Here is a 23,208-nt window from a genome sequence, read left to right as displayed (position 1 = left end):
TCCGATGACCAGATCCTATGGAAGATTAATGAAACACTACAAACGGCCTCCTCCTCGTTCAGAGACCATGCCCTGAGAGGATGTTGGCAAGCATGGAATTCTGAGGATTGGTCCCTGATAATGCTTCAAAACGTACTGCAGTTATTTGCCGTTGCCTAACCAGGAAAACTTCCCATTTTTCCCGCCTGCCATCAGGCATATTGGAAGAGCTGGCAAGCTGGTTATCAACCTGTTTGGCCACATCATGCAAGCTCCTCCTGTGAGTATCATTGCGTTCCATGATCTCCTCCTTGGATCCCGGTTTATTTATTTAAATAGATGCCCACCTGTTCTGGACTGGTGGTCTACCTACAACAACAAAATAAATTTTCACCTGGTGGGTAAGTGGGCACTAATGACACAACCAAAGCGGTCATGCCAATTTTGAGTGCTTCAATAACTATTTTTTCAGGTGATAAATAGGCATCCAGCAGTTGAAAGCCCATAAGACGTAGGAGCGGAAGTAGGCCACTCGGTCCATCGAGTCTACTCCACCATTCAATGAACCATGGCTGGTCTGATAGAATCCTCAACTCCACTTTCCCGCCTTATCTGCATAACCCTTGATTCCCTTACTGATTAAAAATCTGTCTCTCAGCCTTGAATATATTTAACGACCCAGCCTCTACAGCTCTCTGCGGTAAAGAATTCCACAGATTCTCTACCCTCAGAGAGAGGAAATTCCCCCTCATCTCTGCCTTAAATGCCCCTTACTCTTTGATTATGGTGCCTGGTCCTAGACTGTCCCACAAGAGGAAATATCCTCTCAGCATTGACACTGTCAAACCCCCTGAGAATCCGATATATCTCAATCAGGTCACCGCTCATTATTTTAAACTCCAATGAGTACAGGCCAAACTACTCAACCTCTCCCCATAAGAAACTCCCTCCATCCCCGGGACCAGCCATATCGGTTGCTAAAGTTGTGATCTCTACAATGGCTCTCCGCTAGTCCCCAGCAAAACGGAGAATCTGTGACCTTTCGATGCCAGTTTTCCTGGCGTAAAAGACCACGGTTTTCCCGACAGGGTGGGGACATAGTCCCAAAAGCGGAGAATCCAGCCCCACATCTTTCAGGACTTGTGGGAGGAAACCGGAGCGCCCGGAGGAAACCCAAGCAGATAAGGAGAGAACGTGCAAACTCCGCACAGACAGTGACCCAAGCCGGGAATTGAATCTGGGCCCCTGGCGCTGTGAAGCAGCAATGCTAACCACTGTGTTACCGTGCTGCTCTACACGGTACAGCTCTGGATCACTCCCAGTGAGAGTGAGTCCCAGACCGTGTCAACTTGCGAGATCTTATTAAATCTCGTGAGGCCTTTCAGGCGTCGCAATTCTCGAGGCGGCTTCCCGTGAGATTTAATGGCCTCGCCCAACACCAAGACGGGTGCGACGAAGTTGCTAAATCGGGGCGAAGATCTCCTTTTGACAAATCCATGCTGACTATCCTTCCCTTAGATTACCCCCCAGTGTTTTATTCCCCCTCTTTGCTCTCCTAATTTCTTTTTTAAGTAACCCCCTACACTCTCTGTACTCTGTATCAGCCATGAGCCTGCCTTTCTTTTCTTATCCAACCCTGGATATCCCTCAATATCCAGGGCTTTCTGGACTTGTTGCTCTTACCCTTCATTTTTATAAGAACATGTTGGCCCTGTGCTCTCTCTATTTCCTTTTTAAATGAATCCCACTGCTCTGATGTATATTTTCCTACAAGTACCTGCTCCCACTCGACTTTAACCAGATCCTGTACTAAAATTGGCCTTCCCTCAATTCAGAACCTTTATTTCTGGTTCACCTTTGTCCCTTTCCACAACAACCTTAAATCTTACTGAGTTATGATCACTGTCACCAAAATGCTCCCCCACTGAAACATCTGCTATTCGCCCAGATTCATTCCCTGAAATTAGGTCAAGGACAGCCCTGTCTCTTGTAGGGCATTCCACAATACTGGCATAAAGCTCTCCTGGGTGCATTTTAAGAATTCCGCCACCTCTAAGCCTTTCACATTTTTACCATCCCAGTTGATATCGGAGAAGTTGAAATCCTCTCCTATTATTACTCTATTATTCTTACATTCCTGAGAGACATGTCCACCCACCTGCCCTTCTAACTCTCCCTGACTGTTTGGGGGCCAACGGCACACTTCCAGCAATGTGATTGCCCCCTTTTTGTTTCTAGGTTCTACCCATATGGCCTAATTTGAGAAACTTTCTCAGTTATTATCCCTCCTTCCTGCAGTAATTGACTTGTTGATCAATATTGCGACACCACCTCCTCTTTTACAGCTCCCCCATTTTATCTAAAGATTCTCTACCCCGGAATATTGAGCTACCAGTCCTGCCTCTCCCTCAACCCTGTCTCCCTGATAGCAACGATCTCATATTTCAATGTGTTAATCAACACCCTCAACGCATCTGCCTTACTCACAAGGTTCTTTGCATTAAAATAAGTGTCATGCAGCCTAACCATACTACTCCTTTGTGCCTTAACTTGCTAATAATCTATCTGCCTTCCCAACTGACTTGGATTTTCTTCTATATTTGGCTGTGCACCACTTGCTACGTGACCTCCACTCCATACCCCATCCACCTGCCAAATTAATTTAAACCCCACCCAACAACACTAGCAAAAATGGGATGCAAGTCCATTTTGGGTAGGTGCAACCCATCCAACCTGTACATGTCCTACCTTCCCCAGGAACAAACCCAGTGTTTCAGCAATCTAAAGCCCTCCCTCCTTCACCATCTCTTCAGCCATACATTGATTTGCTCTGCCCTATTATTCCTACGCTCACCGGCATATGGCACTGGGAGTTATCCAGAGATTACAGCCTTTGAGATCCTTATTTTCAATATGGCACCTAGCTCCCTAATTTCCTGCTGCAGGACCTCACCTCTCTTTCTACCTATGTCATTCGCACAAATGAGAACCATGACCACTGAATGTTTGCCCTCCCCTTCAGAATGCCCTGCAGCCGTTCAGGGACAATATTCATGGTACCAGGGAGGCAACAGATCATCCTGGAGTCACATCTGTGGCTGCAGAAACGCTGGTCTACACCCATCACTATCACTCCTGCCACTATTGCTCTTCTACCCTTACTCCTTCCCCCTTGCGCAGCTGAGTCACCCATAGTGCCGCGAACTTTGCTCTGGCTCCCCAGAGGAACCGTCACTCCTGCCATTTTCCAATGCAGAAAAATGGTTCTTGAGTGAGATGGCCCTGGGGATTTTCCAATGACCTATCTCCCTCCTTCTTCTGGCTGGTGGTCACCCATTCCCTCTCTGCCTGCACCTCCTTAAGCTGCGGATGACGACATCTAAAAATGTGCTTTGCACATGACTCTCAGCCACGCAGATGCAACAGCCGACATTCAAGCTCTGAAACTCTGAACTCAAGTTAGGTATAGATATAGAATTTACAATGCAGAAAGAGGCCATTCGGCCCATCGAGTCTGCACCAGCTCTTGGAAAGAGCACTCTACCCAAGCCCACACCTCCAACCTATCCCCGTAACCCCATAACCCAGTAACCCCACCCAACACTAAGGACAATTTTAGACACTAAGGGCAATTTAGCATGGCCAATCCACCTAACCTGCACATCTTTGGACTGTGGGAGGAAACCGGAGCACCCGGAGGAAACCCACGCACACATGGGGAGAACATGCAGGCTCTGAACAGACAGTTACCCAAGCCGGGAATCGAACCTGGGACCCTGGAACTGTGAAGCAATTATGCTAACCACTATGCTACCATGCTGGCCTTGGTCAAATCGGTGGCACTTCCCGCATATGTTGTCGTCCTGACTGCAAGGAGCGTCTACGAATTCCCACGTGCTGCAGGCGGTGCAATAAACAGGACTGAGTTCCCTGCCATTCCTTTAGTTAATGGACTCTTAAATAAATTTCTATTGGGCATAAATCTAAGGCAAGTTTTTTTTAACAAGCTGGAACCCTTACCTTACCTGGTTTTCTTCAGTTTTTTGTTATTTAAATAATATTCAGCCTCTTTATGTTACTAACTGCCCTAGTTAATTCCCCGGCTTGACCCACGAGGAGACCATGGGCGGGATTATGTGGCCAGCAGCGCGGGAATTGTGAAAGGCGATTGGGCAGAGAATCGTGCGTGAGGCAGAAATGGTGGCCGGCGTGGGGCGTCTGACATTTTCTGGTGCCTCGGCAGTGGCGTCAATGCGTTCTACTCCGAACTTATAGCAAACGCCATTGACAAATCATTGCTGTCCCTGACCCTGTATTCACCTGGATTCACCTGGAAAGTCGCTTATTGTCACGAGTAGACTTCAATTAAGTTACTGTGAAAAGCCCCTAGTCGCCACTTTCGGGCACCTGTTCGGGGAGGCTGGTACGGGAATTGAACCGTGCTGCTGGCCTGCCTTGGTTTGCTTTAAAAGCCAGCTATTTAGCCCAGTGTGCTAAACCAGCCTCTGCCAAGAGGAATCACTGACGGCGAATTTCGCTTGCGGTTTTTAAAAATCGGGACACAAGCGGTGTGGTTGCTGAAGGATAGAGAGGGGATACGAAAAGTGTCCAACATCACAATAGTGTGCTCACACTTGTGCCGCTGGTCGGAGGTCTTCCGCCAGGGCTGGGGGGGAGTAGCGGAGGGGGTGGCCAGGAGATGAGCTGCAGGGTCGGGGTGCACGGGCAAGAAACATTATTGCTGCGGCCTGAAAGGCAGCCATTCGGCTGCGCACACCACTGACAGCCCACTGTGAACTTAGTGCCACAAGTCATATGGGTGTTCCCCCAGGCCACTCCCCTCGGTACCCCCGGCCCCAGCAAACCCATCAACGTGAAGGGCGCGCTCCAGCACAAACAGTGCCATCTTATTGGGTGGGGTGAGTGTGTGTGAGGAGTAGGGTGCTAATGTGCAGCTTGTCAGCCTCTCGAGTGCCAATCCTGACCAGGGCGAAACCGACAGTTTTGCATTGGAATCGATTGTGTTCCACGTGGTGCTGGTACTAACCCATTAACTGTTAATGAATTGGTCCGGAGCCGGCGCCAATGTTGTTGTTGTGGAAACCCACTGATTCAGCCCCAGCGTCAGCACTTAGTCTAATAATAATAATAATAATAATAATAATAATATGCTTAAATGTCTACCCTTCAATTACCAGCAATTTGTGTTAGATTTTAAGAAGGTAAAAGATTAAGATTTATTCTCTTAAACTCCCACATTTACCTCAGCTCTAGAGTCTCACTCACGGCAGCTAGCACCCCATGTTACAAGGAGTTGAAGAAAGGCTTTGGTGGCTTTACTAAGGCGGCCGCGATCTACTTCTGCAGCTGAGATATGCAGAGCTCTATAAACCTGAGAGCACCAGGGTTGGACGGCAAAATATAATCATTTCCTGCACTATTATAGTGGGTGCCGCAGCTGGTTCAATAAACTTTCCAAATGTTGGCAGTAGTTGAGTGGTCCGTTGTGCGCCTGAGAAACAGTCAAAGTTGATTATTGTGGGCCATGGCTTCAGTTTTCCCGTTACCAATCTCAGTTAACTGTCCCTTTAAAATCACTGGCTCAGAAGGACGCACTTTCTAGATTTCACTAGTGCGTCGTTAATCTCAGTGCATTTTGGACTTCTTTCAAAACAATATGAAGTTTAGCAACTGGCTGCATTGAACTATGGGGAGGGGCTGAACAAAGCTGCTTACTCACAGGTGCAACGTACTCAGTAAGTAGCTGGTTAGATATTAAACCTTTATTTGGTTTCTGTAGGCTTTAGCCTTCAGCTCAGTCAGAAATGTATTGCCGGTTTGACAGGAGGTAATAATTATATTCATTCAGTTTTGGCCACCTTCAGAGAAAGCCTGTTAATTTGCTCCTTTTCGAAGATCTTCCTCGGTAAGGTTAATTATTTTAAAAACATTTTCTAAGATATATCCGTTTGTCCATTGTTAATCTGTTACTGTTTGTCTCTTGGCCCTTTCACACACTGATCTGTGAGTTGGGAAAGCTGCTCTTGTTTTGGGCTCACGTCCAAGTTCTGCTGCTCCCTGCGATACCGGGAGAAAGACTGGGAAGTTCTCTCGTGATTTACTGGAACATTGTGTCGACACTTGGAGAAAGATTAGGAAGAATGAAAGTTTCCCTCTCTCATTCAGGCCTTCCACGCAGGTGTGAGGCACATTTACTTTTGCAGCAATCGCCACTGGTTCAAGGAGGCAGTCAACTCTTTAATATAAAAGAGAGATGGGTTGTTGCCACACCTAATGGGAAAATGTCATTGGTTTAAGATTAAAATGTAGCATCAAAAAAAAACCCAGACAGATTTATCCAAAATGGCAACTGGTCTGTTTGCATCAGAGAGATAGAGCCTCCATTTTTGAAAAGTAGGGAAACCATTCTCTAAGTGGACGGCTGTGCCAGGGAGTACCATGGGCCCAACAAAGATGGCTGCTCAGCTCCTCGGCTCCCCGCAGCAGCCCTTCCGCCAGGTTCATGTTTTTCAAAAGGAGTACTACTCGTCGCCAGCGTGACCACTTGCCGGGGAGGCCGCTGAATTATGGGAAGCCATTGAATATGGGGTGGCTCCTGTTAATTGTATGGAAATGGGGCTTAAGTGGTGATAATTAGTTTCTCACTGCGCTACGGTGAGATCCTGACCGAGGGGAGTGGGTCGGTGGCATCGCAAATGGTTTGGCGCCCGGTGAAGTTCTCGTTTTTGGCCTCTCCCATATTCACCGGCCTCGCCTTGCTCGAGCAAGAGCGCAACGATGCCGGAGAATCGCGCCCGAAGTGTAATTTTGAGCAGGTGTGGTGGGGTGATTCTCTCCGAGTGTTTGGGGTGCATTCCAGACCAGTATTCACCCACACAGTCATTTTCTTGGAGCTTGGGGAGTTTCTCACTAGTAAATCCCACATTTAGGGCACGATTTAACAGGACAGAAACAGTCTCGTTTTGGGTGCATATAGCCGAGCATTTCTTGATGGCTGCCGCGCTAAGAACGACTCTGCTAATTAATGGCACTTTACCGTTTTGTTTGACCTCAGTGATGACCGCCCCGGCAAGGCCACACTTACATCATTTCCTGCATCGGCGAGCAGGAAGAGTATTTGCGGATCGGGGCACCATTTTGCCTTTCAACATCCCTCAGCATCCCCACAGTGGCCTCCGTGCCCTCCCACTCCAGCCAGCATATCACTCGAGGTGTTCATGAATGTGAAACCCCCTCACCCAACCTCTTAAGGGCAAGGCATGCCCGGGCCTGATCCCTGGCACGGGGCAACCTGGCATCCGGGCACCTTGGCACTGCCAGACTGGCACCATGACAGTGCCATTCATTTGTGAAACCATGCTGAATGTTGCCATGGCGAGACTGTTAGTTCCCGGGCCCCGGGAGAATCCAGCATAGACATATTTGAATGAGCCGAATGCTCAATTCAATCTGTTAGTTGGGATCGCGCACAGCGAGGTGAGATCCAGATCGCGACGTCTCGCGAGATTTTGTTAAATCTTGCACAGCGTCTCAAGCCTCGCGAATCTCGTGAGATTCAACTCCCTTGTCGCATCACCAAGTCGGACACGACGAGCCCATTAAATCGTACCCTTATCTCCTCAGAAATATAAAATTTACAATGCAGAACGAGGCCATTCAGCCCATCGAGCCTGCACTGGCCCTTGGAAAGAGACCCTACTTATGCCCACGCCTCCATCCCATCCCTGTAATCCAGTAACCCTACCTAACCTTTTGGACACTAAAGTACAATTTAACATAGCCAACCCACCTAACCTGCACCTTTGGACTGTGGGAGGAAACCGGAGCAACCGGAGGAAACCCACGCAGACACAGGGAGAGCGTACATACTCCGGGCTGCATGGTGGTTCAGTGGTTAGCACTGCTGCCCCAGGTCACTGCGAACCAGGGTTAGATCTCAGCCCCGGGTCACTGTCGGTGTGGAGTTTGCACATTCTCCCCACAGCCTGAAGATGTGCAGACTCAGTGAAATGGTCACACTAAAGTCCCCTTCATTTGAAAAAAATAATTGGGTACTCTACATTTAAAAAAAAGAGAATGTACAAACTCCACATAGTCACCCGAGGCCAGAATTGAACCCGGGTCCCTGGAGCTGAGGCAGCAGTGCCGACCACTGTGCCACTGTGCCGACCTATTGAGCGCCATTTCTAAAGGGTGTCCAGATCTCAAAGTGAGGCTGTGGGCCTACCACAACTCAACCCACAGCATTGTGTCCTCCCACAGACATTGACAACACCCTTAACCCTCCACCCCGGAGGGGGGAGGGGTAACCTCCTCCCATCATTAACCACTTGACCCAAGGCGTGCCTCGACCCCCCTACCTCCACCACTTAGCTATGAGGGTAACTTGACTCCGCACCCACCCATCCTCATGGGCATCGAAGCATTCCCCCCTCCCCAACCTACCCAAATGAGCATAGAAAGAACAAAGAACAATACAGCACAGGAACAGGCCTTTCGGCCCTCCAAACCTGCGCCGATCACGTGTCCTATCTAGACGAATCGCCTGTATCCTGCTATACCCCGTCTGTTCATGTGCCTATCCAGATAAGTCTTAAAGGTCGCTAATGTATCTGCCTCAACCACCTCACTTGGCAGTGCATTCCAGGCCACCACAACCCTCTGTGTAAAAAAAAATCCCCCGCACATCTCCACTGAACCTATCCCCCTCACCTTGAACATCTGCCCCCTTGTAATTGTCACTTCTGCCCTGGCAAAAAGCCTCCCACTGCACACTCTATCTGTACCCCTAATCATTTTATAACCTTCTATCAGGTCGCCCCTCAGCCTCCGTCTTTCTAGGGAGAAGAATCCCAGTTTATTCAATCTCTCCTCATAGCTACTACCCTCCATACCAGGCAACATCCTGGTAAACCTTTTTTGTACTCTCTCCAAAGCCGCCGTGTCCTTCTGCTAGTGTGGTGACCAGGGGCGGAATTCTTCAACCCCCCAGGGGGTCGGAGAATCACTCGGGGCCGGCGTCAATCCCGCCCCCGCTGTGTCCCGAATTCTCCGCCCCCCGAGATTCGGCGGGGGCGGGAATCGCACCGCGCCGGTCGGCGGGCACCCCGCGGCGATTCTCCGGCCCGCGATGGGCCGAAGTCCCACCGCTGACAGGCCTTTCCCGCCGCCGTGGTTTAAACCACCTCTGGTACCGGCAGGATTGGTGGTGCAGGCGGGTCCTGGGGCGGGGGGGGGGTGGCGCGGGGCGATCTGACCCCGGGTGGTGCCCCCACGGTGGCCTGGCCCGCGATCGGGGCACACCGATCGGCGGGCGGGCCTGTGCCGTGGGTATATTCTTTTTCTTCCGCCCCGCCATGGCCTTCACCATGGCGGGGGCATAGAGACCCCCTACCCTGCGCATGCGCCGGTATGACGTCAGCAGCCACTGACACTCCGGCGCATGCACGGACTTCCGCTGGCCGGCGAAGGCTTTTCGGCCCCGGCTGGCGGGCACCAAAGGCCGTTTGCGCCGGCTGGCGGAGCGGGAACCACTCCGGCGCGGACCTAGCCCCTAAAGGTGCGGAGAATTCCGCACCTTTGGGGAGGCCCGACGCCGGAGTGGTTCACGCCACTCCGTCCCGCCGGGACCCCCTGCCACGCCGGGTACGGGAGAATCCCGGCCCAGAATTGGACACAGTATTCCAAGTGTGGCCTAACCAACGTTCTATATAACTGTAACATAATTTCCGAGCTTTTATACTTGATACCCCGTCCTATGCCTTCTTTACCATCATTTCCACCTGTGCTGCCACTTTTAAGGATCTGTGGACCTGCACACCCAGATCTTGCCATAAGGTCGCTGAGAACCCCCCTTACCTTTAGAAACTCTCCTTCCAGTCCCCCCATTCAGGCCCCCCCTTCAACCCTCCCACCTGTCATAGGCATGGCCCATTAAGGTGACACCCCTTGGCAGTGCCCTGACACTGCCAACCTGGCACTCTGGGATGTGGGCGTCGCTGGCTGTGTCCAGCATTTGTTGCCCATCCCTAATTGCCCTTGAACCGAGCGACTTGCTAGACCATCTCAGTGGGGTCAGTTAAGAGTCAACCACATCACTGTGTGGGTCTGGAGACACATGTAGGCCAGACCGGGTAAGGATGGCAGATTTCCTTCCCTGAAGGACATTAGTGATCCAGATGGGTTTTGACAACATTGACAATGGTTGGTTTCATGGTCATGATTAGACTTTTAATTCCAGAATTTTATTGCTTTCGAATTTCACCATCTGCCATGGTGGGATTCGAACCTGGGACCTAGTACATTACCCTGGGTATCTGGATTACTAGTCCAGCGACAATACTACTATGCCACCTTCTCTCCCATACCTGGCATCCTGGCAGTGCCAACCAATGGGGCTTCAATGACCTCTGAGCCATCTGGTGTGGCCATCAAGACTAGTCTCTGTTTGTGGAGACCTGTAGTAATCTGTGTTAAAGTGAGGCCTTGTGGGTGAGGCTGGTGACAGGGAGGATGGGGCCTCAAACGACTGTGCCTATTTAAATGAACCTTCTGGATCTCGTCCAGATCATGCCTGGCCTGGCAAGTCGGGTGCATCATGATCGGCTTGGCACCTGGTGCAAAACCCGTTTTGGGACTCTTCTGCTTTGCACACCGGCTTAACAGAATCGGCGCCGGACTCAACGGGGTGGGAAAAATCACATCCTATTATTCTCTTGTCTCCATCATTGGCAACTGTGCCATCAGCTGCCTTGGTCCCATTCGCTGGAATTCTGCCCTTTCTTCTCCCCCTCTCCCTCACCTCCTTAACGGCCCTCCTTTAACCCCAAATCTTTGACTAAGCGTTTGGTCACACCTCCTAAACCCTCACTCTTTTGATGTTGAGAAATAAAAGCTCTTCCCATTAGCTGCACAAGGACTGGGAGGCTCGGATTTCAGATTCCGGACAAAAGGTGGAAGGTGGAATGTGCAGCGAGTGGTAATGACCAAGAACTCCAATGAGGGTGGTGGAAGCAGAGACGATGAATGGTTTCAGAAGGAAATTGGAGAGGTAGTTCAGGGAAATAAACATGCAGAGCTATGAGTGTAGAGTTGGGGAACGACACAGACTGGATTGCTCTATGGAGAGCCAGCATGGACTCGATGGACCGAATGGGTGTTTGTGGCCAAATGACTACAGTGTTCCTGATGTGCAGCATTGCTCTGTCATAGGAAGAGGGCAGATTTTTATTTTGATATCTCCATTGGTGCTGGTGCAGCAGTGATTCTCTCTCCCTCCCTCCCTCCCTCACTCACTCACTCCCACAACCGTGGCCAGCAAACTGGAAATTGTCATTGATGTTACCTGTTGGTGGCTTGAAGCAGCCCGTTGTGAGAAAGTTAAGGACCATGGCGACCTTGACTGCAGGCCTGTGCCCTAGCTTGTGGCTCCAGCGTCGTTGCTACAGGTGACAAGGCTCAGAAACTAATGCCTTGAGGTGGGGTGAAAAGTCCTGACGCATCGCTCCGCTGGGGAAACTGAGGAATGGGACTGCAAAATTAAAATGCAGCAGATGTTGGAACACTGAACTTAAAAATAGAATATGTCAGAAGTACTCAGCATGTACAGAGGCAGGGAAAGGGGGAGGGGGAGGAAAACAAACAAAACGAAAGGTCTGTGTTCGGGAGGAAGGCAGGAGGCAGAATGACACGAGGGATTATGGTCCAAGTCAAAAGGGGTGGGATAATGAGTCAAGCAAGGAAACAAAAGACGGGTTTAGAGGAGATGTCAACGTGAAAATGCTGAATCATGAGCCAAGAACTGTCATCCAGAATCAAACTAAGAAAGAGTAAATGAGAACAGAGATTACAGTCTGAAATAGTTGATCTCAAGCACAGAGGGATGATATGAGGAGAAGTGAACACACAGGAACACAAGAATTAGGAGCAAGAGGCCCTTCTGCCCTTCGAGCCTGTTCCACCATCCTTTCAGATCATGGCTGATCTGGTTGCAGTCTCAACCCCACTTTCCTGCCTGCCCCCCATTAACCTTGAGTCCACTGCCTATCACCAATCTGTTCAACTCAAGCCTTGAATGTCTCAATGTCCCAGCTTCTAATGCTTTCTGGGAAAGAAAATTCCACAGACTAACGACTCCCTGAGAGAAAAAAGTACTTTCTCCTCATCCCCATCTTAAATAGGAGACCCTCATTTTCTGGACTTTTTCACAAGGGGAAACATTCTCTCAACATCCACCTTGTCGACTTCACTCAGGATCCGGCATGTTTCAGTAGGATCACCTCTCATTCTTCTAAACTCCAATGGGCATCGGCCCGACCTGTTGAACCTTCCCTCATAAGATAAACCGGTCATCCCGGGAATCAGTCAAGCGAGCCTCCTCTGAACTGCTTTGAATGCAATTTTATTCTTTCTTGGAGACCAACACTGTACAGTAGTCTGTCCAGTTCTGTAGAAAGGTCACATGGACCTGAAACGTTAACTGGGTTTCTCTCTCTGCACAGATGCTGCCAGACCTGCTGAGTTTATCCAGCGGCTTCTGTTCTTATTGTTGTAAAGTACCATGTGGTCTCACAATGACCCTGTGCAGCTGCAGCAACATTCAATTTGCTGTCTGTGGTAGTCACCACTGATGTATATATTGTATATAGGGGATGTCGATGTAGGTGCTTTATGGTTAGGCCTGCACTACAGGTACGGGGGTAGTTCCCTGCCTGCTGGCTCTGCCCAGTAGGCGGAGTATAAATATGTGCGCTCCCTGTGCAGCAGCCATTTTGCCAGCTGCTGTAGGAGGCCACACATCTTAGTGTAATAAAGCCTCGATTGCATCCAACTCTCGTCTTTGTGTAATATATTGTGCATCACTGTCCTAATCGCTCACTTGCTGAATTTGCATACTAACCTTCTTTTGGATTCATGTAACAGGTCACCCAGGTCCCTCTGTACAACAGAGTACTGCAGTCTCTCCCAAAGTGGACAAGTTCACCTTTCCTGCCAATATTTACGCCCACTCATTTAACCTGTCCAAATCCCTGGGCGGGATTCTCCGAGACTCCGTGCCAAAATCGCGCTCGGCGCGGGAGCGGAGAATGGGCATCAGACCCGAGATGGCCCTGGAGAATCGCCGGCAATCGGGCACGCGTGGCCGACGCAGCGCCGATCAGGGGGCATTGAAAAAGGCCCCCACAGCAATTCTCCCAGCACAGTTGGCCGAGCTCCCGCCGGCGTGGTTCTCTCATGGTTCCACCCAGCAGGCACTCGGCGTGGCGGCTGCGGACTCGGTCCGTGGCCGCTCTGGTGGGGGGTCGGGGCTTTATTCACTGGGGAGGGAGGGGGGCCTCCAGGACGGCCAGGCTATTGATCGGGGGTCACCGATCTGCGGCACGCACGATGTGGGCCGTGCCTATCTTCTTGGTGTCGGTCTGCGGTGTGAGTCGGCCATGTCACGCGGGGCGGCCGATACAGGCCGGCGCCGTGCGCATGCTCAGACCTCCGGCCGGAGGTGCAGGGCCCTGTACCTGCAGTCGGATCTGTGAGGAGCACTTTGGGGCCCTGCTAGCCCCCTGCAAATCGCAGAATCACCCTGGACTTACTCCAGGTAAATCCAGAGTGATTCACGCGCGTTTTATTGCGGGCGTGGGGACATAGCCCCATTATTGGAGATTTCCGCCCATTATTTCCTCTTACTTTCCTACTTATCTTTGCATCATCACCAAACCCAGCTACCATACACTCGGCCCCTTCATCTAATCCATCAATACAAAAGACAGCAAGGCTGATGTATTAACTACGTCCTTTGCATCTGGCTTTACCAATGCGGAAGGTGCTTTCCAAGCCAGACTGAAAGAAGAGGTAATTGAGGCTGTTAAGGGTTTCAAATTGATAAGCAGTGGTTTTTTTGGTAAGCTGTCTTTTGATTTGATTTATTACTGTCAAGGTCACTGTATTAGTATACAGTGAAAAGTATTGTTTCTTGCATGTTGTATAAACAATGCATACCGTACATAAGGAAGGAAGGAGAGACTGCAGAATATAATGTTACAGTTATAGCAAGGTGTGGAGAAAAGATCAATTTAATACGAGGTAGGTCCATTCAAAAGTCTGATGGCAGTAGGGAAGAAGCTGTTCTTGAGTCAGTTGGTACGTGACCTCAAACTTTGGTGTCTTTCCTGACGGAAGAAGGTAGAAGAGAGTATGTCCAGGTAGCGTGGGGTCCTTAATTATGCTGGCTGCCTTTCCAAGGCAGCGGGAATTATAGATAGAGTCAATGGACGAGCAGCTGGTTTGTGTAATGGACTGGGCTACATTCACGACCTTTTGTAGTTTCCTGCGGTCTTGGGCAGAGCAGGATCCATACCAAGCTGTGATACAACCAGAAAGAATGCTTTCAATGGTGCATCTGTAGAAGTTGGTGAGGGTCGTAGCTGACATGCCAAATTTCCTTAGTCTTCTGAGAAAGTAGAGTTGTTGGTAGGCTTTCTTAACTATAGTGTAGGCATGGGGGAACCAAGACAGGTTGTTGGTAATCTGGACACCTAAAAACGTAAAGCTCTCGACCCTTTCTACTTCGTTCCCATTGATGTAGACAGGTGCATGTTCTGCACTACGCTTCCTGAAGTTGATGAAAATCTCCTTTGTTTTGTTGACATTGAGGGAGAGATTATAGTCGTTGCACCAGTTCATCAGATACCTTCCTGTACTCTGTCTCGTCATTGTTTGAAACCTGACCCACTATGGTGGTGTCATCAGCAAATTTGAAAATCGAGTTGGAGGGGAATTTGGCCACAGGGTCATAGGTGTACAAGGAGTATTGTAGGGGGCTGAGGACACAGCCTTGTGGGGCACCAGTGTTGAGGATGATGGTGGAGATGTTGTTGGCGATCCTTACTGATTGTGGCCTGTGGATTAGAACGTTCAGGATCCAGTCACAGAGGGAGGATCCGAGGCCAAGGCCACAGAGATTGGAGATGAGTTTTGTAGGAATGATGGTGTTGAAGGCTGAGCTGTAGTCGATAAATAGGAGTCTGACATAGGTGTCTTTGTTATCTAGGTTTTCCAGTGTAGAGTGCAGGGTCATGGAGATGGTGTCTGCTGTGGATCTGTTGCAGCGGTAGGCAAACTGTAGTGGATCAAGGCAATCCGGGAGGCTGGAGTTGTTTCGTGCATGACTAACCTTTCGAAGCACTTCATGCTGATGGATGTCAGAGCCACTGGACGATAGTTATTAAGGCACGCTGCTTGGAATTTTTTGGTACATGGATGATGGTTGTCTTCTTGAAGCAGATAGGGACCTCAGATTGTTGTAAAGAGAGGTTGAAGATGTCTGCGAATACCCCCGCCAGCTGATCTGCGCAAGACCTGAGTGCCCGTCCGGGTACCCCATCCGGGCCAGTGGCTTTCCGTGAGTTGACCTTCAAGAAGGCTGCTCTCATGTCTGCAATGGTGATCTCAGATACAAGTTCATCTGAGGCTTCTGGGGTGCAGGGTTTTCTCTCACTGACCTCTTATTCAAAGCGTGCATAGAATGCGTTGAGCTCATCAGAGAGGGGTGCTTTGGAGCCGGCGATTTTACATGCCTCAGACCTAGACTTCAGCAAGCAGTGGATATCCCTGTTCATCCATGGTTTCCAGTTGGGAAACACGTGGATTTGGTTCTTTGGCACACAGTCTTCTACACACTTACTAATGAAGTCAGTTACTGTCGTGGCATACTCGTTCAGGCTGGTCGCAGAGTTTTTAAATACTGACCAGTCCACTGACTCTAAGCAGTCCCATAGGAGATCATCTGATTCCTCAGACCAACAATGCACGACTTTCTTTGACGGCTTCCCCTGCTTCAGTTTTTGCTTATAAGTCAGGAGCAGGAGCACAGCCAATTATAGGAAGGATGTGATTGCTCTAAAAATGATTCAGAGGAGATTCACCAGGATCTGGTCAGATTTGCCAAAGTGTGGGCGGGCGATAGAGCGGTAGGCATGTTTTATATTTGTGTAGCAGTGGTCCAGGATGTTTGGGCCTCTGGTGGAACAGGTGATGTGTTGGTGGTAACTTGGTAGTACGCTCTTGAGCTTGGCCTGATTGAAGTCCCCAGCTACAATGAACAAGGCCTCGGGACGTTTCGTTTCAAGGCTATTTGTGGTAGTGAATATTTCGTGCAGTGCGATTTTCACGTTCGCATGGGGAGGGATGTAAACTGCCGTCAGGATAACAGAGCTGAATTCCCGCGGAAGGCAGAAGGGGTGGCATTTTAGCGTCAGGTGTTCTAGGTCCGGGGAGCAGAAACTTGCCAGTGTTGCTACTTCTAGGCACCAGGAGATGTTGATTAGGAGGCAGACATCACCTCCCCTAGCCTTGCCTCAGGCTGCCTTTTGGTCCATTCGGTGGATTGAGAAGCCCCCTGGTTGTAGGGCACAGTCCGGTGAAGCAGGAATGAGCCATGTCTCCGTGAAGCAGAGCACACAGCAGTCCCTTAGTTCTCTTTGAAAAGTGAGTCTGTAGTTAAAGTTGATAAGTCACCAGGACAAGGTGGGATGCGTCCAAGGGTTCTGAGGGAAGTGAGGGTGGAAATTCTGGAGGCACGGTTCATGATTTTCCTTATACTCAGGGCATCATAGTCCGAGTCGTAGAGTTTAACAGCACAAAAATAGACCCTTCAGCCCATTGTGTCTGTGCCGGCCATTAAGCACCTATTTATTCTAATCCCATATTCCAGCACTTGGCCCATAGCCTTGTATGCTATGGTGTTTCAAGTGTTCATTTAAATGCTTATCAAATATTGTGAGGGTTCCTTTCTCTACCGCTCTTTCAGGCATTGAGTTCAAGATTCCCACCACCCTCTGGGTGAAAAGGTTTCTCCTCAAATCCCTTCTAAATCTCCTGCCCCTTACATTATATTTATGCCCCTGGTTATTGACCCCCTTGCTAAGCAGAAAAGTTTCTTTGTATCTCCCCTATCTATGCCCCTTAAAGTTTGTGCATCTCTATCGTGTCTCAGGCTTCTCTGCTCTAAGGTGAACAACCCCAGCCTAGTCAGCTTCAAAACAGCTGGAACACTCCAGTCCAGGCAACATCCTGGTCAATCTCCTCTGAATCCTTTTTAGAGCAATCACATCCTTCCTATAATTGGCGTCCAGAACCGAACACAGCATCCAGCTGTGGCCTAACATGCGTCGTATACAACTCCAACATAACGTCCATGTTCTTATATTCGATGCTTCAGCTAATCTATTGGCATGCACCACAAGATCACCCTGGTCCTCTGTACTTACTGTTTCATTATATATTCCCTTGCCATGTTAGCCCTCCCAGCATTCATCACTTCACACTTTTCAGGGTTAAATTCTATTTGCCTCAATCTGCCCATGTGGCCAGCCCGTCTGTATCATCCAGTAACCTAAGGCTTTTCTCCTCACTATTTACCACACCAACAGATTTTGTGTTATCTGTGAGCTGACTGATTGTACCTCCTACTTTCAAATCCAGATCATTAATGTACAGTATAAACAGCACCAAACCCTGAGGTACATAATTCTATACAGGCTTCCACTCACAAAAACAAACTTCGACCATCACCCGTTGCCATTTACCACAAAGCCAATTTTGGATCCAATTAGCCGAATTGCCCTGGATCGCGTAGGCTCTTACCTTCTTGAACAGTCTCCTATGCGGGGCCTTGTTAGAATCCTTACTGAGATCCATATAGATGACATCAACTGCACTACCCGTACCAGCCTCCCCGGACAGGTGCTGGAATGTGGCGACTAGGGGCTTTTCACAGTAACTTCATTTGAAGCCTACTCGTGACAATAAGCGATTTTCATTTCATTTTTCATTTCATTTCATTTCACTACCCTCATCTACAGACCTGGTCAGCCTCAAAAAATTCAATCTCACTTTTTTTATTCATCCATGGGACATGCGCGTCACAGGCTGTGCCAGCATTTATTGCCCATCCCTAATTGCCCTTGAGGGGGCAGTTAAGAGTCAACCACATTGCTGTGGGTCTGGAGTCACATGTAGGCCAGACCAGGTCAGGTAAGGATGGCAGATTTCCTTCCCTAAAGGACATTAGTGAACCAGATGGGTTTTTCCGACAATTGACAATGGTTTCATGGTCATCATTAGACTTCTTTAACTGTAATTAAAAAAAAATTAATTCAAATTTCCCCATTCACAATGGCAGGATTTGAACCTGAGTTCCCAAGAGCATTACTCTGGGTCTCTGGTTTATTAGTTCAGTGACAATACCACTACACCACGTCTCCCCTATCTTTGTTACACAGGAATTCCCCCTGACAAAGCCATTCTGACAATCCTTGAGTAATCCTTGCCTCTCCAAGTGGAGAGTAATTCTGTACCTCTGAATATTTTCCAATAGTTTCCCTATCACTGACGTTAGGCTCAATGGCCTGTCATTTCCTCCTTTATCTCTACTTCCTTCTTGAATAATAGCACCACTTTAGCTCTCCTTCAGCCCTCTGGCACCTCTCCTGTGGCCAGAGAGGATTTGAAAATTAGCATCAGAGCCCCTGCAACCTCCTCCCTTGCTTCACACAGCAACTTAGTGGCACCGGAGAACTGGAGAATTGTAGCAGTTACACCCTTGTTTAGAAAAAGGGGTAAACATAAGACCAGAAACTACAGGCCGTCCAGTTTAACCTTGATGATGCGGAAGCTTTTAGAAATGATAATTCAGCATCAAGTTAATAGTTGCTTATTTAAATGTAGATTAATTAAGGAAAACCAGCATGGATTCGTTGTGGGCAAATTGTGTTTAGCTTGAGCTTTTTCGATGAGGAAACAGAGGGTTGATGAGGGCAGCATTATTGATGTGGTGTACATGGAGTTCCAAAAGGCATCTGATAATGTGCCACATGACAGACTTGTTAGCAGAGGGACAGGAGCAACATTGAAATTGGTTGAGTGAGAAGCAATGGTGAGGTGTGGTGAACGGTTCCTTCTCAGGGACCAGTCTGGTAAACCTTCACTGTAGTGCCTACAATGCAAGTATGTCCTTCCTTAAACATGGGAACCAAAAGTGCACACAACACTCCAGGTATGATATCACAAAAGCCCTGTACACGTGCAGCAAGATGTCAGTGTCCATGTACTCCAATCCCTCTTGCAATAAAAGGCAACATATCATTTGCCTTTCTAATTTTATGTTCCTTGTCCAAGTGCAGCCAAGTCCCTCTGAACATCAATATTTACAAGGTTCATGTTTTTTCAAAAAGATTCTGCTTCCCTATGCTTACGACCTCACACTTCACCACATTGTACTCTATCTGCCACCTCCTCCCCACTCACTTAACCTGCTTACTTTCCCATCCAGGTTTGTATCGTCAGTAAACTTAGATACATTATACTAGGCCTCTTCATCTAAGACATTAATATAAATTGTAAATAGTTGAAACCCCAGCACTGATTCTTGTACTACTCCACTAGTCATAGCCCGCCAATTTGAAAACGCCCCAGTTATCTTGTTTCCTATCATTTAACCAATCCCTCTCCGTGTTAGAGCAGCCAGCTTCCTGAGTCCTTAACTTGCATATTCACCTTTCTTGTAATAATAATAATAATAATCTTTATTAGTGTCACAAGTAGGCTGACATTAACATTGCAGTGAAGAGGGTACGCTGAGGGAGAATTCACATTGTCCAATTCAGCTCACTTGTGGGAGGAAACCGGAGCACTCGGAGGAAACCCACGCAGACACATGGAGAACGTGCAGACTCCGCGCAGTGACCCAAACCGGGAATCGAACCTGGGTCCCTGGTGCTTGAAGCAATAGCGTTAACCACTGTGCTACCGTGTCGCCTGGCACCTTATCGAATGCTTTTGGTAACACAAAGAGGCCAGGATGTGGGTCCAGCAAGCACTGAACATTAAATTGAAAGAAGTGCAAATAAATCATTGTTTCAGCTGGATGAAGTGTTTGGAGTCCTAGACAGTAGCTGCTGGAAATGATCCTGCGTTGTACCATCATCTCTTTTGGATGGAATCCATCCTGCCTTCCACCTTGCCTTTTGCTTTAAGTCTGATTCGTCCCTAACTTCTCCCAGTTCTGATGAAAAATCATCAACTTGGAACTTTGGACAGAACTGAACGGAACCCTCCCAGAGTGGGCACAATGGCGGGTGTGGGTGGTGGTGGTGGTGGGGGGGAGGGGTCAGTAGGATCAGGCAGGAGTGCCCGCATCAGTTTCCCGGTGTCAGGAAAATTGTTTAAGTCAGGGGTGGGTAGGTCCGACTCGGGATTCGCACCCTCCAGCAGCAGAACACAGTTAGATTAATTAATAAGTCACTTTAGAGCAATTGTCCCTGAGCTCACCAGAATTTAATGGTGGCTCATAGATTTAATGGGATTTGCACAGCCCTCCCATGCCTCTCACTGAGGGAGAATTCAGAATGTCCAATTTACCTAACAAGCACATTTTTCAGGACTTGTGCGAGGAAACCGGAGCACCCGGAGGGAGCCCACGCAGACACGGGGAGAACGTGCAGACTTCACACCGACAGTGACCCAAGCCAGAAATCAAACCTGGGTCCCTGGCGCTGTGAAGCAACAGTGCATCCGGCCTTCAACCCCTGATGAGTTAGCCACGTGGGGGTGGCATTCATTCAGTATCCAACTGGGGGATCTGGTATCAGGAATGGACGGCACTGAAAGCTGCCTGCTTTGCCCTGCCCTTGCTTCCCACCCACCTTCCTTCAGTCTCCATTGACTTGGGTGGCATAGTGGCACAGTAGTTAGCACGGCTGCCTCACAGTGCCAGGGACCCATGTTCAATTTTGACTTTGAGTGACTGTCTGTGGAGTTTGTACACTCTCCCCATGTCTGCGTGGGTTTCCTCCGGGTGCTCCAGTTTCCTCCCACAGTCCAAAGATGTGCAGGTTAGGTGGAATGGCCAATGACGAACGACCCCTTAGTGTTCAAAGTTTAGGTGGGGTTACAGGGATAGGGTGGCGGAGTGGTCCTAGGTTGGGTTCTCTTTCGGAGGGTTGGTGCAGACCCCATGGACCGAATGGCCCCCTTCTGCACTGTTGGGATTCTACAATGCTATGACTCCCTCCCCACAACCCCCATCACCTGTGTCCAGCATCCATCAGCAGTTCTCAGGCTGTGCGTAGAAGCTTTATTGGCAGTTTCCACCTCTTCCGGTGACATTGCTGACAATAGAGAGTGACCGGTGCCTTGAATTTTGTACGATAAATAAGCCCAATAACACATCAGTAGGAGTGTTCCCCCATCGCTGGCTATAAATCCTGGATATTTAATCTGTTTTTCTCCCTGCAGATGTTGCTTGACCTGCTGATTAGTTCCAGCACTTTACTTGAGGTATGAAAATTCTCCTTGAAGACCCATTGTGAATATTTTCCCTGGGAAGTCCTCTTTCTTTTCCTCAATGATCCATCTCCCTCTTATCTCTTTCCCTTCTCCCTCTCTTCCTCCTGCCACAGAAGGCAGACCTCCCAGACCACGTACAATGGTACAAAACTGTGTTCAAGGGAGACAAAAACCGCTTAGCACTGGCCAATACTTATCCATTGAAGTCACAATTCAGTTGTAGAAAACAGGCAGAAAACAAACCCGCGTAAGCTAGAATCACAGTGAAGAGTTGGAACACAGAAGGAGACCATTTGGCCCGTCATGTCCATCCCATTTCTCATCCCTCTTCCTACTAGCCCTGAAATTCATTTCCATTCATGTGCTTATCCAATTCTCATTTGAAAGCGATGATTGAATCTGCCTCCATGAAAATCTCCAGATCCTAACCAGGTGCATAAAAAAATGTTTCCTCATGTTCTGTCGGTTCTTTTGTCAACCACTTTAGTTCGGTCTCCTCTGATTCTCGTCCCTTCTGTCAATAGTTTGTCTTTATCTGCTCTGATCATAGAAGAATCATAGAATCCCCATAGTGCAGAAGGACACCATTCGGCCCACCAAGTCTGCACCAATTCTCCAAAAGAGCACCTTATCTTGGCCCACACCCGCACCCCATCCTTGTAACCCAGTAAACCGCACCTAACGTTTTGGACACTAAGGGGCAATTTTAGCATGGCCAATCCCCCTAACCTGTACGTCTTTGGACTTTGGGAGGAAATTGGAGCACCCGGAGGAAATCCACGCAGGGACAGGGAGGAAGTGCAAACTCCACAGACAGTCAGCCAACGCTGGAATTGAACCCGGGTCCCTGGCGCTGTGAGTCAGCAGTGCTAACCACAAAGTGCCACCGGTCCCTCATGTTCCCTCATGATTTTGAACATTTCTCTCAGATCTCCTTTCATCCTCTTCTTCTCTCAATCTTCTCCAATTTATCGGCATGCACGAGTCCCTCAACATCTCAACCATTCTTGCAAATCATGTATTCACCCCCATTACAGCCTTCACACCATCTTAAAACGTAGAGCCCAGAATTATCCATAATACTCCAGGCAAGGCTGAATAAGGTTTTGATAAATTATGTAATTGTGCCTAAGTATACCCAGGTCGTAGGCGCTAATATTTATCAAAAAAAGCGGTAGTACTGAACACTGGTGAAAACAATTGTATACCTTTCTGCAGTTTGTAAAACTATCACTTAGCCAATTTGGTGTCCATGCTGCCACTTTCCCTTTTATTCCATGGGTTTCAACTTTGTTGACAACCTTACCAGGTGGGACTTCATTAAGTGCATATTGAAAGTCCATACAGGCAACATCAACCACATTACAGTTATCAACTCTTTCTGTTGCCTCACTAAAAAAAATCAATGCCAAGCAGTTAGTCCACCATGATTTGCCTTTAACCATCTGAACTGTCTTTCCTTAATTAATCTGCAATCACACAACTGTCTGTTAATTTTGTCCCCGATTATTATGTCTAAAAGATTTCCCTTCACTGAGGTTAAATTGACTCGCCTGTCGTTGTTGGGTTTATCCTTACACCCTTTTTTTTTGAACAAGGTATAATATGTACAATTCTCCAGTCCTCTGGAACCGCCCAAACTCTGTATCATAAGGGGATCTGAAGATTATGGCCATGTTGGCTACAGTTTTTACCCTGATTTCCCTCAGCAACCTCAGATACATCCCATCTGGTCCTGGTGACTTACCAAATTCAAGTCCAGCCAACCTTTCCAAGAGCTCTGCTTTATCGATTTTTTACCCTGTCTTGTACGGAATTACTTCCAGTTTCACAATGACTTTGGTAGCATCTGCTTCCTTGGTAAAG

At 48.6% G+C, this 23,208-nt stretch overlaps 1 protein-coding gene across 7 annotated transcripts in view; it reads left to right on the top strand.

Annotated features, from left to right (window-relative positions):
* Window positions 1–5,693: 5,693 nt before the first annotated feature.
* Window positions 5,694–23,208, top strand: part of LOC119968770 (immunoglobulin superfamily member 5-like) — a 93,174-nt gene continuing 75,659 nt past the window's right edge. For 3 of the 7 annotated variants that reach the window (XM_038801474.1, XM_038801481.1, XM_038801480.1), the window contains exon 1: window positions 5,775–5,905. The gene's annotated coding sequence lies outside the window, so the exon portion shown is untranslated. Of the gene's footprint in view, window positions 5,736–5,774; window positions 5,906–6,123; window positions 6,179–21,291; window positions 21,334–23,208 lie in introns of those variants that run through there. The other 4 variants (XM_038801475.1, XM_038801477.1, XM_038801476.1 and 1 more) reach the window with 4 other exon arrangements.

This window comes from Scyliorhinus canicula, chromosome 7, assembly GCF_902713615.1.
Source record: "Scyliorhinus canicula chromosome 7, sScyCan1.1, whole genome shotgun sequence".
NCBI lineage: Eukaryota > Metazoa > Chordata > Chondrichthyes > Carcharhiniformes > Scyliorhinidae > Scyliorhinus > Scyliorhinus canicula.
This window is presented reverse-complemented; position numbering and strand designations above follow the sequence as displayed.